The sequence below is a fragment of the Saccostrea echinata genome, unplaced genomic scaffold (genome assembly GCF_033153115.1).
Source record: "Saccostrea echinata isolate AGI-Se365-2 ecotype Australia unplaced genomic scaffold, CSIRO_AGI_Sech_v1 ptg000038l, whole genome shotgun sequence".
In the NCBI taxonomy this organism is placed as follows: domain Eukaryota; kingdom Metazoa; phylum Mollusca; class Bivalvia; order Ostreida; family Ostreidae; genus Saccostrea; species Saccostrea echinata.
In genome coordinates this window covers 392,608-412,294 of record NW_026889787.1, presented here as the reverse complement: position 1 = coordinate 412,294, position 19,687 = coordinate 392,608, and the positions used below count along the sequence as shown (strand labels likewise).

At 35.3% G+C, this 19,687-nt stretch overlaps 1 protein-coding gene and 1 pseudogene across 1 annotated transcript in view; both read right to left on the bottom strand.

The window, feature by feature from the left end:
- Positions 1-19,687, bottom strand: part of LOC133200314 (uncharacterized) — a 454,022-nt gene that overhangs the window by 125,745 nt on the left and 308,590 nt on the right. The window lies entirely within an intron of this gene.
- Positions 6,136-9,829, bottom strand: LOC133200300 (uncharacterized; annotated as a pseudogene).

The following is a 19,687-nucleotide window of genomic DNA, read 5'->3' as shown; positions in this document are numbered from 1 at the left end:
CTTGCTTGTCATCACAACTATACATACCCGATTCAGCTGGTTTTATGGATAGCGCTGACGCAGTTACAGGTGGAAATATGGGTTTATTTCAGCGGGGCGGTTTGACAGAAAAGAGTTCATTTGTAGATCTTGAGAGCCCCATATACATATATATTTGTCAACAAGATCGCTATCTCAACAATGGTATACAAGTAAACGTCATACTGTGGCCAAGTAGGGAAACATTCTGTTTGATATCTCCAGCAGGCTCTAAGCGATATCGTGTACATATTGAAGATAGTTTTTTAAAATGTTGCTACTTGAAAATCAATCCCGGTCTACTTCTGGGTCATAGCGAGGCTATCAAGAAACAACCAGCTTTGTATCCGTTCATGAAATCAGATATAAAATGTTTTGGTATACCGGCTGGTCAATTTCATTTGAATGTAGACGACCTCTTTCAAGGAGAAATTCCTGAAAAATTAGTTGTCGGGTTTGTTTCATCAAAAGCTTACAGTGGTAGTTATGAACTTAACCCTCTTAACTTCAAGCATTTTCATTGTAATTTTGTAGCATTTTATGTGGATGGCAAGTCTGTTCCATCTGCGCCATTAGAGCCAAATTTTACAACCAATAATTATATCACTGCATACACCTCATTATTTGTGGGAAAGAAGTCCGACTCTGAGACGGAACAACTAGACCTTGGACGAACTGATTACGCAAGGGGGTTTTGTTTGTTTGTTTTTAACATTAACCCTTCCTACGAGAATGATGAAAACTTACCATTATTAAGAAAAGGTCACACGCGTCTACAGGTTAAATTTGACAAAGCTCTACCCGAAGCAGTAACGTGTATCTGTTATGCTAAATTCCCAGCCTTAATGAGCATAGACTCTAGTCGAAACGTTGAAGTTAAATAATGGATTCATTTGAATTACAATCAATATTACAGATTGACCCGAAATCTAAAAAACGAATAAAAGGTGTGCTTGCAGCTAATGAATTGCCTTACACAATTTGTTGAATGGATTTCACATCTTGAATACAGATGAAAGAGGACTGCCTGGTAAACACTGGTGTGTGTTTTATTTCGATGGACATTCTTCAGAATTTTTTGATTCACTCGGAAATTCTCCAGAATTCTATCACAGTTATTTCAGGGACTATTTGTTAGCTAGAGGAAAAATATACAAATTCAACAACATGCAAGTTCAGAGTCCCGATTCCAATATTTGTGGTCTATACTGTATTTACTATTGTTTACTGCGTAGTCGTGGAAACACTCTCGAAAGCATAGTAAAAACTTTTGATGAAAATACCATTGAAAATGACCTGTATATTAAAAGAATTTTGTCAACTTATTACGACAAAAACTTTGGTATAAATTGAACAACTTTTATCGCGTCTATTCATTTTTCGTAAAGTCAGCTAAGAAGATGGAGGTAGTGTCAATCCGAGAAAATCGCAACTGAATGTTAAAGCTAAAGCTACTATTGCACTGGAGGGTTTACTATTGTTGACGTTAGTAAGTGTTTTGACCTGGATTTCCTCAGTTCACGACCATAGTTTAGAAAAGAGTGTTGGAAATAATACCAGCATTACATCCACTGACACAAATAATACTCTATGCAGCTTTATCAAGATGTTTCCTATTACCCGTGATTTGAAAGTTTCAGTCTGTGTTTTGAACAAGCATGTAAGAATTGACATTAGATATTTCATACGTGAAAAGCCAACTATTCGAGGGATTTTCTTTGATAAACAACAGTAGAATGGATAATTGAAACTACTGCCACATATTGAAAATACTTTACTCTTGGTTTGAGAAAAAAAAGACAAATGATAAAATTGATTCCTAAAGTTTAATAACTGGTTTTAATTTTGTATACAGAAAACCTTTTGGTTTATTTTTTCAATGAATGTACATAATTTTTCAAGAGACTGTATATCAGATTTGGACACCAAAGCATTAAATTTTTTAACACTTGGTTTATTACAATATTTTTTCGCTAAATATTTCTCTCTGATGGTTACAGGCGCTCTACACTCTAAAATGTAGTGTTTCTCTTCAGAAGTGAAATTACGATGACACATGTGACAAACCCTATCTCGAGGGAAAATATCAGGGTGTTTGACTTGCGGGGTCAAAAGTTCCTCAATCATCTTAATTTCTCTGTGTTGAAAAAAAAAATCATATAAATATTAAAGAAAAAACAAAACAAAATAAATTATGTCGGAGTAAGAAGTCACAAAAATAGAGAAGTTAAACAGGAAAACAAAACTCCGCAATATATATTTACATGTATAAATTTATTCTTTGAAAATAAGACTCTCTTTAGAATATTACCTTTGCTCTTCGGCCAAAATTAGTTGAGTTTTTTTAATTGTAACATGATGACGATTTTCCATTCCATGTTTTTCAGCCCAATCTGTTAATGAATCTAACTCCTGGATACTTTCAATCGTTTTATGATGTAGATAGTTTTCGCTTGTATTGTCGAACAAATATATTGGTTCTCCATCGTTTTGTAGTTCAAGCCTTATGAAGGTGCAAGACATATACATGTTGATAATTTGTTATGAAGTGTGTGGAATGTGATTTCAGTAAAATGCTACAACTACTAATGAAAATTAAATGGGATGTATTTCAGAAGAAAGAAAAACTTGAAAAAAACTTGATAAAAAAAAAAACCACATTACCGATTTTCTTTCCCAGTAAACGAAATCTCAAGACTCCTCCGTTGAACCAGTAAATGATTTTTCAGAGAGTTTCTGCTTGACCATTCCATTAAAGTAGTATAATCGTTGAGTTGATTTACAATGTGTCCAATGGCTTCCTCTTCAGCAAAGAATAACGTGGAATCAATAACTGATAATCTTAAGTTTTCCTTTTAATATGCAGAACACTCTCACCGGTTATTGATAGATATGAATACAAAGAAATTTAAAAAAAAATACCGTAACGATCTATATTGTAAACCTAATATGCTTTTGATGAGATTAACAGATTATCTATTCAGTTTATAAGAGGATTTTCGATAAAATACGCTTATTTTGACACAGATTCTTCTCAAATAAATTGCAAGTAATAAACTGGAACAAAACGAGCATGTTCAATACTAAATTCAGATTTTTTTTCAATTTGAAATTTGTATAAATGAATATATATGAAAAATATTATCAAAAATACAAATTGAAAAAAAAATTTGAATTTGGTAGAGGAAAATAATTTTATTAAACTCAACATGTAAATGATTTCAGCAAACCAACTCCTCCAGATATAGTATTACATACGCACATGTTAAAAACCAAGTGGATGTGAGAATTTGTCTCCTGTCATTGTACGACTCTTAACTTTTCCTTATTGATAATTTTGAGTTGGCACTTTGTGAAAGTAAAACAGTTAGTAAATGTTTGTACGTGAAACATGAGGCATTTTGTTCTAAATCTATGCAAGAAGACTTTATTAATTTCCTGAAAATAAAAGAAAAATAGACGCTTTAAACATTTATTCATTTAATCAATATCTCATTCAGTAATATTTGGAATACACTCACATAGTTCGATTCATATTTACAAATGACGTATTTAACGAAATTACAGATTGCACATTATTCAATAATTGCCTTTTTATGAGTCATTAACTCTACTAAATCACTTTGAACTTGAACGTCTAGTTGGTCTTTTTTCTCTGGGCACAGTTCAATGTCTAGCACTCTTGTGTCAATTCCATTAGGTAGCACTTCGCGTTTACAGTAGAAATATGAAAACCCACATCTTTCTTGTTCGTACGTGAAAACTCTATTGTCTCTAGCGCGGAAACCCTTGTTTTTGCCACTTACTGGTTTCTGAAATTTAAGTACGTTTTTGAAAGTGGAAAGTGGTGCATCTACAAAACGCTTTGATATTCCCTTGCAGCTAAATTTTACCTTGCGGGTTGTCAGTGGTACCTGCCCTAACAAAAAAATACTATAGTAAACTATAGTTAACTATAGTTTACTATAGTTAACTATAGTAAATCAAAGTTCCAAAGTTTTCACAATAGTAAATCAAAGTTCCAAAGTTTTTACCATAGTAAATCAAAGTTCCAAAGTTTTTACTATAGTAAATCAAAGTTCCAAAGTTTTCACTATAGTAAATCAAAGTTCCAAAGTTTTTACTATAGTAAATCAAAGTTCCAAAGTTTTCACTATAGTAAATCAAAGTTTCAAAGTTTTTACTATAGTTAATCAAAGTTCCAAAGTTTTTACTATAGTAAATCAAAGTTCCAAAGTTTTTAATATAGTTAATTAAAGTTTCAAAGTTTTCCCCATACTTAATCAAGATTTCAAAGTTTTTTTCATTAGTTTAACAACTTATGTATTTTTATTAATTTTTTTTTTTATTATTTAGGCATTTCAGGGGAGGGGGTAGATATGGGGTTGGTTGGGCTGGTTTTTGTTGTACATCTTTATTTAAATATACAAAGTAGTTATTTCAAATGCAATATTTACATTTATAAATTCCAAAATAAAATACATGTTGACTGAAGTTGATGAAGCAGATAGTTTGATTCTAAATGACACGACTTTTTTATAATATATTTTTTTCTCCATAAATAAGACTTACGTTACACCTGCATAACATTAAAATTAAATACATTGAAATAAATATTGCTTATTTATTGGCGCAAGCGACAACCTTTACATTAAAATTCATATCTTGTACATTATTCTTTAAGGGGAGGCGTCGGGTTTTTAAAATGTTCTCTAAAGCTTTTATGAATCTTGAACTTGAAATATCAGAAAATGTAAAGAATGGGAATCAAAAACATAATTCCAAGGGATTTATCGTACTTAATCAAAGTTCCAAAGTTTTCACTATAGTAAATCAAAGTTCCAAAGTTTTCACTATAGTAAATCAAATTTCCAAAGTTTTCACTATAGTAAATCAAAGTTCCAAAGTTTTTACTATAGTAAATCAAAGTTCCAAAGTTTTCACTATAGTTAATCAAAGTTCCAAAGTTTTCACTATAGTAAATCAAAGTTCCAAAGTTTTCACTATAGTAAATCAAATTTCCAAAGTTTTCACCATAGTAAATCAAAGTTCCAAAGTTTTTACTATAGCAAATCAAAGTTCCAAAGTTTTCACTATAGTTAATCAAAGTTCCAAAGTTTTTACCATAATAAATCAAAGTTCCAAAGTTTTCACTATAGTAAATCAAAGTTCCAAAGTTTTTACTTTGGTACTATAGTTAACTATAGTAAACTATAGTTAACTATAGTTTACTATTGCATTTTTTTGTTAGGGTGTATGCGCAAAGCTGAACGTGTGGTCTTTGTTTTCTTAACTCTGCGCAAGATATCTCTAGCCTTTAACAGCACTCTTGGGTCTCGTTTTGTTGTATGGCTTACAATGTACGTTTTTGAACAGAGACTTACCATTTCGTCTCCAACAAATTCTAACTTAAATAGTCCTGGTTTACTTTTGTCGTATTGTTTGTGCTTTGTGCAGCACTCGCGGGGAAACCAGTGGAGTTGATTGTCTGCTTCGATGTTTATATCTGAACAAAAATTTTGAAGACCTCGATTGAATTCAGCCTTCATTTCTGGTTTTACAATATCACTGAAGCTCGATCCGGATATGGCCTTGTAAGCGCTATCAGTGTCCATTTCACAATAAGCAAAATCACTCCGGTGTACAAATTTGTCTACACAATCGTAATAAAACTGTAACATTCGTAATTTCGCATATTGAAGAATAAAGTATCCAAGCTGAATTGGCAGGTCATATGTTATCTTACTTCGTGATTTCTCCACTTCAAACACATGCTGATCAAGTTCCGTAAGATTAATAAATCGGGGATCGTTCACTTCACAGCTGGCCTCTTCTGTACCTTTAACGTAGTGATCTCTCTGTGTTTGGATTGGTCCATAATGAGTCCCCCGAAACCACAATTTCCAACTAATTTCCATGTTTCAGCAATGACAGTCATAAAAGGATCCAAATCTCCGTGACGTCGAGCGTTGGTTACTTCACTGACAAATTCCCTAAAACATCTAGATGGTATGTATTCCACAACTTGGTAGATACTCGTAACTTCCATTCCGCGTTCTAGGTACCATTTGAGTAAAGGGTGGCTATTAAAATCTTTTTAGCTCGCATACCTCCTACTTAAAGTCTCCTGGGTTTTTCATTCAAGTTGTTTCTGCGGACGTGTTCTTGCATATGGGTTCCTATAGCAGCAAACGGAATGTCAGTTGTACAAAAAATTGGTGCCATTTCCTCGAAATAATCATAGGTAGACATGTCATTATTTTCTCCGTCTGGCCAACTTTCCGGGGTACGAACATCCACTTCAACCATGCCAAACAAGGTTTCTTCAAGGACTGCATTTAGAATTTGTCTTTCACTCACGCTTCCTTTATGCTTTTTGTAAAATTTCGGGGCCTTGTCGCTGATGATAGAGCGGAGTTGTGTGCTTTGTTGTTTTAACACATTAAATTCACATTCCCAGATTTCGACTACTTTAAATCCCTGATCTTGTAAAAACTTTGTTGTCTGCTTGGTTTTATCAAATGCGGTTTTCTTCTTTTCGTGCCATTTTTTATCCTTTATATGTTTAGTAAGACAGCAATCGTGGCCATGAAAGTAACATCCATGGAACTGAAAGATTGTATTAGTGTCCGCACAAAAACCATCCACCGGGAAGGGGCCCACACGTTTTTCATGACCACAGTTTAATTTGTGTTGGATGTATTGTCCCGACACAGAACTCACATAATCCATCCAATAATAAGCAGACATGTATTGATCCCGAATTTCACTGCTAAATCCATTCTCCTCGCGACGACGTATAAAAGGTCCAGTCGGCATATTCTGATCCAAGGCCCACAAGTACAACGCGTTGGCATCATATCCAACGATTTTTAGCATGGTTTCTCTGGATTTTGTCGTATGTTTGTTTTCCCGGCTTTGGCGTAACGGTTGAAAATTATGGAAGGCCCTCAAACGATGTTGTTTTCTACTGTGGAAAACAAGTCTTCGTCTTGGTTCCCGAACAAGGAAAATGTTGCATTCGCACGTGAGCTGGCGCGAAATAGTAAAGCTCGTGCTATTCCAGGAACAGACATGGCTACTTTAAAAAGATCAATGCTCCGATCAAAATAGAACTGTTGCAACTTCTCCACGGCCTTGACAAAGGGTCCAACATCTTGGTTGTTATACCACTTTAAAAAATGTCTCAGACAAGACATGTTTTCTTTTCGCCACACCTCTTGACAAAACTGATAATCCTCTTCGCTAATGTTTGTCTGTTTTACGCTACTGTAAAATGCACTGAGGGGTGGTAAAGATGTATCTTGTAGCTGCTGATGACTTTTCAGGTATTCGTATGGGAAAAATCCCTTGGCTTCTTGAATTCCATAAGCTTTTAGGAAATTCGCGTATGACTTGCCTGGAGCCAGGTAGTTTGTTATGTCCACAAAGCGAAGTTTGTTGTTGCTGATGCACGTGAACGTATTATTCTTTTTTTTATTATTATTCCATTAGTTTCATGCATTCGAAGGTGTTTGGCAATATTTTCTTTAATCAAGTTTAGGTCATATCTCGCTGAATTGAATCCTAACACCGGGACTTGATGACAATAAAAGTCAAACTGTCTCTAATACTGGTAAGCGCATTGATCATGGCGACGTCTATTTTTGTTGGTTCGTCTTTTGTCCACTCCCCAATCTGTTCCTGAAGTTTTTTAAAGATAAATCCCCATTTGTCATAGGCAAGGGCGTAACACGAATCAGCGATGTTTTCCATATATTACACCATTTGACTAATTAACGTGTTGGGGTTGCGTTCGATGAAGCATTCCGGAGTTGAATGTTCATCTAAATTTGAACACACGCTGACCGAAAAAGGAATGTGCTGTGTCTGCCATTGTAATTTGGCACCGTTTGCTGCATTATCTAGCGGATTCAGTAAGGCTTCAAAATCAAAAACTATAAACCAAGGAAACACTCTGTCCTTTAATGGCACCACATATCCAAATTCCTCTAACTGCTCGAATATTGTTTCTTTCATTCTGTGGAAACTTCCTGGGTATTGTAAACTGTTTTGTTTTTACATGTTTTTTCATGACGCGTACACTTCCAGGAGGTGGGGAAAATTTTTTCACATAATTTACACTGATTTTTCTTGGCATACGCTTTCATGTTGGTAATATATGACACGTGATTCTGGTATAAATTCAAATTCATAGTGTCATCATATCTGGACAAACTTCCGTCCTCGTGTAAAACGAACATGTTGACGTTCACGCGAAAGCAGCGCTCAAAGTTGTGAAGATCATCTTCATAATCTAAACCATCGAATTCATTCGGGGTAGGGTAATCTGGCAGCTGAAGTTTTTCCTGAATATAAGCAGACCACTGCACGTAGTAGAGTTTGGTGGACTTTTCAATGGTGTGTCGCTGTCCACGATGGATGGCCAAGCAACGGAAAAGGCTTAGGTGGTCTTTGTTTGGGACGCCATTCTTATTTTTTATTAAGGCGCAAAGATTTCTGTTATCAACAATGTACTTTGGCAAATCGAGACTATAATAGAATAAACGAATTAATAGCTTACAACAGTGGTAATTAATAAATCAAATTAATTAATTAAAGAAAGAAATAAAAGCGGGTGAATATAATATTCTTCTCAATCTTATGTGTATATTATTTGTCGTTAATGATAAAAAAAAACTAAGATTTTTGATAATATTTTTGATGTCAGGTTCTTCAGAAAACTGTTAAAATAGAATTTATTTACTTTAAAAGTATTTCACTTACCCTTTTGCCTTTTTCGACTTCATTTTTTCTGGATCTTTGATGAATCTCGAGCTGACTTTCTGACTTTGTTAAGTTTAAATTTGCCATATGGAATTTTCAATTTTCTTCAGGGATTTTATGGTCGATATTTAAAATAAGCTGTTATAATATTATTTCTGACAGGTGAAAACTTGCTTCAATGACACGGGCTTTATTTATTTCAGAAAATTTAAAATAAGTATTTTTTTTACGACTGACTGTTATGAAAGAGCGATATAAGCCTGACAGACATCCGTTAATACCCTTTCCGACAGTCAATCATAATCCAATTAGAGCCGTAATAGCGGTAATCTCATTATCAAATAAAAACGAAATAAGATTTAACCATTCCAATATGATGTTAATAATTGATGGATTGAAATCCTATCATTGAAATTCAATGGATTAATAAAAGTGACAACATAAAATCTTGTTATATTCAATAATCCTCATTGAAAGGAATTAGGATTACCCACAATGTCCTACACTTCATTTTGAGGGAAATAAACCCTTGACTTTTCTAACTTTATTTAAAGAGAAATATATACAAACATGCTATTAAAAAAAGACAAAGTCTTAATAAATTAAGGAATAAAAACAGTTCTTTTAAACGTTCGAATATCACTTATATTTCCTTTACATATGCTTGTGTTATTTTGATATACGTTTTATTTTAACTACTAACGTATATTAATTTTTTTTGTGCTTTAATGCTGGTCAATTATTTACTTCGTATGAACATGCATTAACGCATCTAAATAACGAAACAGTTATACCAACATTTTGATTCCATCGTCTTTATTGTAACTTTTTTTTTTACGCGTATAGAAAATCACCATCTTGGAACCACCCTTTTTATTTCATGTATTGATAAATCCTTTGTCTCGGAACAGCGATTGATCTAATTCATCCGATTAACAAATTATGGGTTGAAACGCACAACCTATAATCTCAGGGTTTTTTTTACGCCTATAAAAATTCAGCGTTCCTTGGATCCACCACTTTTATCTTACGATAGAGCCGCCATCTTGGATCTGCCATTAATCCGCCCTTAATCCGATTAGCAAATTATGGGTCGAAATGCACAACCCATAATCTCAGATTTGGGGGTCCAAATGCTACCTCCTTATACTACTCCCGGGAAACTGTAATACGAGAGAACCCCTAATGTGTCAAAAAGAGCAGGATTAAGACCGTTTCTGGGCGCCATGGCATCCATGCTTATTATTTTTTTACGAGAGGGGTCGAGGGAGGGCGCCTGGCGCTCAAACTAGGAATTGTGCCACTTATATAACACCGGAACACTGTTGCACGAGATCGCTCCTAATGGGTTCCGAATCAAAAGGGGCCCAATTGACACCATTTCTGGGCGCCAGGGCACCAAATCCACTCATATCATTTGATATTAGAGTGGTGTAGAGAGAGCGCCTGGTGCCCAAAATAGGGATTGTGCTACTTAGGTGAGCCCGGAACACTATGGAATTAGAGTACCTTTACTGGGTTTCAGTGTCAAAACAAGCCCAATTGACACCGTTTGTTGGCGCCAGGGCGCTACATTCACCACTAATATTTGATACTAGAGGGTTTCTGAGGTTCCATTTCTGGGTGCCATCCCGCCAAGTCCACCCCTATTATTTGAAACTATTGAAAGCGCCTGGCTGAAAAAAAAAAAAACTAGGAATAGTGCCACTTAGATGAGCTCGGGACACTATAGCACAAAAGGGCCCCTAATGAGTTCCATTGTCAAAAGGGGCCATTTGTCACCGTTTCTGGGTGCCAGGGCGCTAAATTAAAACTTTATATTTTTTACTAGGCATTGTGCCACTTAGAGGAGCCTGGAAAACTACAGAAAGAGAGGACCCCTTATGGGTTCCGGTGTCAAAAGGCGCCCAATTGACACCTTTCTGGGCGCCAGGGCGCTAAGTTCACCTCTATCATGTGACACAATAGGGATCTAGAGAGAGCGCCTGGCGCCCAAACTAGGAATTGTGCCACTTAGATGAACCCGGCCTACTATTGCACGAGAGGGCCCCTAATGAGTTCTGGTGTCAAAAGGGGCCCAATTTACACCGTTTCTCGACGCCAGGGCGCCAAGTCATCTTCTATTATTTGATATTATTTGATTAACAGTGGTCTAGAGAGTGCGCCTGGCGCCCAAACTGGGACTTGATCCACTTATGTAAGCCCGGAACACTATGTAACGAGAGCACACCTACAAGGTTCCAGTGTCGAAAGCATTCCAATTGACACCGTTTTTTTTTTTTTTTTTTGGCGCAAGGACTCCAAGTCCACTCCTAATAATTGATACTAGTGAGGTCTAGATAGAGAGCTCCTGGCGCCCAAAATAGGGATTGTGCTACTTAGGTGAGCCCGGAACACTATGGAATTAGAGTACCTTTACTGGGTTCCAGTGTCAAAACAAGCCCAATTGACACCGTTTGTTGGCGCCAGGGCGCTACATTCACCACTAATATTTGATACTAGAGGGTTTCTGAGGTTCCATTTCTGGGTGCCATCCCGCCAAGTCCACCCCTATTATTTGAAACTATTGAAAGCGCCTGACTGAAAAAAAACTAGGAATAGTGCCACTTAGATGAGCTCGGGACACTATAGCACAAAAGGGCCCCTAATGAGTTCCATTGTCAAAAGGGGCCATTTGTCACCGTTTCTCGGCGCCAGGGCGCCAAGTCATCTTCTATTATTTGATATTATTTGATTAACAGTGGTCTAGAGAGTGCGCCTGGCGCCCAAACTGGGATTTGATCCACTTATAAAAGTCCGGAACACTATGGAACGAGAGCACACCTACAAGGTTCCAGTGTCAAAAGGATTCCAATTGACACCGTTTTTTTTTTGTTGGCGCAAGGACTCCAAGTCCACTCCTAATAATTGATACTAGAGAGGTCTAGGTAGAGAGCTCCTGGCGCCAAAATTAGAAATTAAGCCACATAGACGAACCCGGAGCACTCTAGTAAGAGAGCGCCCCCTTTGGTTTCCAGTGTCAAAAGGGGCCCAATTTACGCCGAATCCAACCCTATTGTAACGGGTCTCTCACTCTCTACTCTACTTTCTTCTCCGTGAGACTCACTAGGGGTTGTCTTATCTTTCGTGGCAAGGCTTGCGTTACACGACTCAACTGAGCTAAGGAGTGTTTATGTGGCACAGTGGTTTAAAATTTAATACCCTTAAATTCTTTTTCTCAACACTAAGTTATCTCCCTTTAATCAATAACCTTTTAATTACTCAACTCTATCACTCACCACTACCTACAACTTATACCTCCTATTATTAACCCGCGCTCTCTAAGTTACACTAAATTTATTAATAAACGAAATCTCTCAGCTTTTCTTCTCTACTTTTAAAACCTTTTACAATCTAGATTCTAAGGAAGTCACCAAAATCCTCAGTATCTTATTATTCAGTTCTTAATCTTTACAATCCCGCACTTCCAACTTGGTTGGAAACCTTTAACTTTGGAAAACCTTGTAAATCTCTGTATTTGAAATGAGACAAAGTACAATTTTACAATTTATTATAATGATAATCTCTCAAATAAACAAGTAACAAACAAATCTGAACTCTGTCTCAGTCTGTCTCTAGTCTTAGTCACCTACAACTAATCTGTCTATAACCAACTTCTCCCACAATGCTTATGTTGGGAAAAGTAAAACTCCAAAGCTTAAATTCCTTAAACTCTCAAACTTTCTCCCAGACCTCCTGGATGAAAGTAAAAACCAGAAACTAAAACTTTATCCCTTGAACTTCAGTTCCTAATCAATTTCCAACACTAGTAAAATTCCAGAAAATTCTTAAGTTTGAATTCCTTAATGAAACAACAGCAAAATTTAGAAATACACTAGCTTCCTCAGCTAAATGTATAAATTACCTAAATCCTATGAAAACAGCTTCAAATATTTTCAATAAACTCTCAAATTTATCACCTGTTTACCAAAAATTCAAACAAACAGCAAATTTCAACAAAGTCTAATTCCACAGTGAAAAGTCACTAAAATTGACCAAAACTTACTATAAAATTCCACAAATATTCCAAAAGTTCCTAAAATGTGCTGGAAATAACCCTGGCTCTTCTTAAAATAAAATTAAAAAGTCATTCTTAAGTCTAAATTCAAAAACGCCCAACCCATGCTAACTCCTAAATCCTTACCCCTAAAAACGCAGCTTCTCTAAACAAGAGATCCTAGCAGAAGAGCAAAAATTCCTTGAATCTCTCCTTTTTATACAAAAACATGACGTAAAAGTTGGACAATGTTGGGAACGTCGGAAAATGCTGGAGAATCTCTCGTGACATCTCCCGTAAGCGGCAAAGTCTATAGAAAAATCTAATAACTACATACAAGACAACTATTCTGAATCAAAGTCATCACCAAATACATTCCTAAATCGAAATAAGTAAATTATTATCCATTTAATACAACAAATAATACGATAAACTTCAAAAATCCTCAAACTATCGTTACATCTACGATCGGGCTCGACCTCCCGCAATTACAACGACCAAGTTTGTAAACAAATCCTGTCAGCTTTACAACGAGACAATAATCGCCGAAAATCAACTGAAAACACCTTAAACTACAAGAAAACATGAGTTCATCTATAAAGCTATGGTTCATTATCTACAGAAGACCAATTAAAAGTCCCTGACATATCAAGTAAGCTAAAATACTACAACTTTGCTACAGCTATGACCAGCTGATTTCTTACGTAACTCAAAACATGTGCACAAACTGTATCAACACATACAAATCACTTAAACTTGTCAATAATCACTTATTAACTACATGAAATGCATAAACTATACCTATTCCTGCAATGTCAAGTAAATATACACACATACAAGCTCATCTTAACTTCCCTACAAATGTCAACAATAATCAGGTTCAATAACTCTGTATAAACCAATCTGTCAAATGGACACAGACTACCAATTATTTTGCTATACATTCCTTTATAATGTAAAAATTAATTTAAAAAATCACACCGGCTCAACTTACCTGAAACTTGGCATAGAGTAACAACAATTCAAGTCCAAAAATTTTTCAGGCTCTCGGGAAAATTCATAGTCTGGAAGTCCTGCTATGGCATCGCAAATAACCCCTACCCTGCTTATTTCACTTTTCCTTCGAGGAAAGGGTAAACATGGGCCTCTTTACACCCTTCCTACTACGCGCTTAAAAGCAAAATTTCCCATTATTATCAATTTTATAATTTTTTTCAGACCCTCTCCTTTCCATCTATGCCCAAAAATAACCCCATTCCACCCCATATACATCCCAAACAATTTTTAAGAAAAAACCTCTATTTTTAAACTGGCACTACTTGCGTGGTCAATGAAATAGGGGTAAAATTAGTAGTCTGTAACCAAATCACTCGACTGTTACACTATTATGTCATAGTATATGGGGTAAGAGAGAGCGCCTGGCGCTCATACTAGGAAATGTGCCACTTAGGCCTGGACCAGTATGGCACGAAAGCACCTCTTATAGGATCCAATTGGTCCTAAAGTGGTCCAATTGACATTTTTTCTGGGGGCCAGGGCTCCAAGTCTATCCCTATTATGTGATACTATAGTTGTCTTAAGAGATCGCCTAGCTCCCAAACTAGGCATTGTGCCACTTAGGTACCCCTGGGGCACTTAGCCTCGAGTGGGGGCATCATTGGCACCAAATATAGGCCCCATTGCACCTTGCAGGCCCTATTTAATGAATGTATAGGTGTCCAGAGAGATTACTTGACGCCTTAAGTTGGACTTGTGCCACTTAGCTGAACCCAGCACACGATGGTTTGAATGAACTTCCAATGATACGATTTCCAAATGGGTGATGCATTGAATTTGGTGCTGTTTTTAAATTCTCTTTCAATGCTTGCTTGTATAGATAGAACGAAAATAAATAAATATTGCTTAAAATATTTTTTTTTTGAAGAATTTTATGCTAGAGTAGTTCATTTGAACAATTATATTCCAAATGACTTTTCAACATTTTTGAAGATTTTTAAAAGTGAAGTCTCTTGTGTTCGGAACTACGCATGTCATAGAGTTATGACCAAGTTACTTCTGTCGATAATTTTCTAAACAAATTGAAATGTATTATCTTATAAAACTACTTTGCGCTTCTTACCAGCTATATAATGACATTTTCTCAAGTGTTCTTTAATTTTGAGTATGAAATCACGTTTGAATTCTTGACGCAGAATAGGAAAAAGGATATTTTTTGAATTTCTAGACTTAAAAAGAAACGTTGACACTGTTACGAAAAAAAAAAAAAAAGATTTATGGTATTGAGTTTGGCAAAAATGGAATCAATCTTGGATTTTGTTATTTCTATTATTTTGGAAATACTGTATACAGGGTTATTTTCGCCCTTTTACACTCGTTAACAATTTTGCCCTATTTTAAATTCGCCCAGTTACAGTTCTGTTTAAGAAATGATACTGTGTTCCTTGAATTTGCCTGTTTTAAATTCGCCCACCCGTGAGTAGGGCGAAAGAGGCAAAAATAAAAAAAATCATTGTATACAGTATACGTATATATATGGGGATTAAGGATATCCGTTCCTCATCCAGGAAAGATAAATATTAAAATTATTCTTTATTTAAGAGTCACGGTGTACGGAGTTGATCCCACTGCGGGATGGAGACTGGTCCTTCGGATGAGACCATATCAACCGAGTCCCGTGTTGCAGTAGTTGCTGGCACGAAAAAGATCCCTTGCTGCTCAATAGCCCTGAGTGCCTAGTCTAAATTTGCAGCCTTCAACCGGCAAGTGGTGGCGTCTCCATATGAGTAAAAAATTCTCGAGAGGGACGTTAAACAACAAAAAAAGCAAACAAACCTTTTGTGCTTATCACTATGATTCAAGGTTCTTTTAACTCACAGAAACGGTCTTGTAAAATGTTGACATTTTTTCCCCATCAAGTTAAAAAAGTATAGAGAAATCAGATTTCCTTTTTTAGCCTTCACAATTTAAAGTCATATATCGCGTATTTTTTTTTTTATAAATTGAGATTAACAAAAATTAAAAAGATCTTTCTATTTGTTTCATTACTTTATATAAAGATAGGACTTTCCTGTAAATGACACATTTTTAATCAATCACGTTTCAAAGATATTAGAAATTTAAAACAATAACCAATTTATTTACCGACTCCGCATTTAATTGACAGACACAGTTTAAAATCAATTCAACTATGAAAACATGGGATTATTCAAGTCAAAATCGGTGAAAATTTGAACGTAAATAAGATATATCAATGTTTTATCTACACTCGTATGTTTTGTTTCTTTTTTTTTTTCTTTTTTTTTTTTAGCTCAGATATGCCATATATAGCTTTAAGTAAATAGAGGAAAATCATACTAAAAATTTACTGTTCCAGAAAAAAAAATTATTTTGGACTTTACCTTTCAATTTATATTTTGTTTGTTTGTTTTTGTTTTTGCTTTGTTTTGTTTTTGTTTTTTGTTTTTTGTTTTTTTGTTTTTTTGTTTTTGGTCATATTCTATTTTTCACGATATTTATACGAACCTAATTGTTTAATTTAATTTACGAGTGACACTTTTCGGACAACTGATCTGTTATTACAAAAAAATAGAGTGCTATGTCTCAAGAACTGTTAATCTCTTATAACAACATTGTGCAATTGTCTGTTCTTCATGCCCAAACATCAAAGTGTTATTAAGGTCATTTAATTACTCCATACCTGTGAATCGTTCACTCATTTTACTAAATGTCAACACCTGTCTTTTATTTACTCATTATGTACAAACTTTTCACTAGTATTTTGAAAAAAAAAAGATTAGAAATCTATGCAAAAATGCCAGTCTGATTAACGAAAGTCAAACAGGTTTCAGAAAAGGGTACTCTACTTTAGCATTTTCTGTCACAAGCACTTAGAAATAGCTAAAAAATAAAAAAAAAAAAAAAAAAAAAAAAAAAAAAAAAAAAAAAAAAGGTTATATTGTGCGTTCATCGACTTTAAACAGGCTTTTGATACTCTTTGGAGAGGTGGTTTTTGGTACAATTTATTTTCAAATGGTGTTAGTGGGAAGTGTTTCACTTATATTAGAAATATGTATGCAGGCATAAATCAAGAATAAATGTGGATGGTGTGTCTTCTGAATATTTCAACTGCAATGTCGGGGTCAGGCAAGGAGAAAATCTATCATTTTTTTTTCACTGTATATCAATGACTTAGAAAATTATCTTACAGAAAGGAAATGTTAACGGCTTGGAAAGTTTGTCTAAAGAGATTGAAGATGATCTTACCGTTTTTATCAAACTGTTTATATTATTTTATGCAGATGATACTGTTATCTTGTCTGAAACTGCAAATGATTTACAACATGCATTAAATGAATTTTCTGTATACTGTAAAACATGGAAACTCCATATTAATGTTAATAAAACAAAAATTGTCATTTTTTTTTCAAAAGGACAATCACCCAAACATACATTTAAATACAACGACGATGTTTTAAAAACTGTACAAGATTTCAATTACCTAGGTATTTTATTCCCAAGATCAGGGTCATTTTTCTGTTGTTCCGTTGGAGCCACTCATACCTTCGCACTCTCGCCTTTAGGGCGAAGAAGCGAGAGTGCGAAGTTGCGAAGGCGAAGGAGCGAAAGTGCGAAGTTGCGTTGGCGAAGCGCGAAGATACGAAGGCGAGAGTGCGAGGGTGCGAAGGCGAAGGAGCGATACTAACATCGCACTTTCGCCTTCGCAACTTCGCACTTTCGCCTTCGCATTTTACTACTGTGGAGCTCTTTATCGTTATGAGTTAATTTAAGTGGGCTCTTGGATGTTATTGGTACGCATGCGCTAGATTAGTGTGACGGCGCCAAAACGGATGCTAAGCAATGGTTGAAATTCAATATACAATGACGTTTTTACTATTGAATATGCACTTTCTATTTTATGAAACGAGAAATAGTGTAATTGATCACTGGACACTCTAATTTTATATAATAATAGAATATATAATGTAATGATGGTAAATGATTGTTGTAACTGACGCATGATGTACGGGCAAAATTATAGATATATATGTATTCGTAGTGGTGGTGGGCATTACAGTCTCAAATAAAGGACAGGGAACATAATTAAGATTTTATCATGATCCATAAACTGTAAAAAGTTTGATCTTGATATATCCTGGTGTAATATAAATTTGCATATATGCAGTAGATATACTTCTATCTACATTGTAAGCATACGATAGAGAATTCCACAGAAAATGGCGAAGGCGGAAGTGCGAAGGTGCGAGGGCGAAAATGCGAAGTTGCGAAGGCGAACGAACGATACTAGTATCGCTCCTTCGCCTTCGCACTTTCGCCCTCGCAACTTTGCGCTTCGCCGTCGCATCTTTGCACTTTCGCTCCTTCGCCTTCGCAACTTCGCACTTTCGCCTTCGCAACTTCGCACTCTTGCATCTTCGCCCTAAAGGCGAGAGTGCGAAGGTGCGAGTGGCCCCAACGGAACACCATACATTTTCAAAGGCTAAGAAACACTTATGTAATCAAGCACAAAAGGACAAAAGGCAGTGTACGGCATTATAACAAAAATTCGTTTATATAACCTACCTTTTGATTGTCAGCTAGATCTGTTTGATAATGTTGTTGTTCTTGTTTTGTTTTATGGGTGCGAAATATGGGGATTTGAAAATATTGATATTATTGGACGTCTACATTTAAGATTTTTGAAATACATTTTAAACCTTAAATCTTGTACATGTAGTTTTATGGTATAGGGGGAGACTGGACATTACCCGATGTACGTACGCATTTATACAAGTGTGATATCTTTCTGGGGAAAACAGTCACATGGAAATGAGAATAAGATTTGTAGAATTATTTATTTACATCTTTATAATAAATATACCAAAAATGGGATCAAGAATCCATGGATATCTTGTATACAGAATATTCTTAACACTGCAGGACTATGTAATGTTTGGAATGATCAAAATTTTCATAGTGTTAAATGGATTGCGACTACAATTAACCAAAAGCTCAAAGACCAGTTTTTACTAAAATGGTATAGTGATATGATTGATTCCTGTAAAGGTTTTACATATAGAATTTTTAAAGAAAGTTTGAATGTGAAAAATACTTAACTATTTCACCAAGAAAATTTTGAAAATGTTTTCAAAATTCAGAACAAGTAACCATCGTCTTCAGATAGAGGTGGGTAGTTCGAATAATGTTGAAAGAAATGAAAGAGTGTGTTATCTATGTAATAATAATCAAATTGCAGACGAATTTTATTACTTACTGGAATGTAATGTATATATGTAACATTCGAAAAGATTATTTTTTTCAAGAAATACTATGTACATCCAAATATACATAATTCTGTAATTTGATGACATATACTGATCCAGCATTCTTAAGAAAAAATTGTGTATATTTATCATTAATGACAGTGTCTATCCTCCTGTATTCTCTGTGTATATTTATCTTCACTGACACTGTCTGTCCTCCTGTAATCTCTGCTCGTCCATAATTATTGTAATATGTATATATGTACCTCTTGTACCATTCATATGTTTTTTGAGAGAACAAATGAATGAATGAACGTTCTTATAAATAATCATGTATAATCATGGAATATACGAGGGCCAGTCTCGGCCACGTCCAACTCGTCGGGACTCTGAGTCTGGGGTCACTTCGGTCAGATCCGACTAGATCATTTTTAATATGCCTGTTTGTTGATTCATGTAAACTGTTGCCATTGTTGAGACACATCTAATAAATACGGAATCCCTCATCATTTGTTTAATCTCTGTTATTGCATATTGGTGGACTTCCGGGAATACGGCACACCTATACTTCGTTTTTACCTTACGGCCACACAGCGCCTCTGCATAT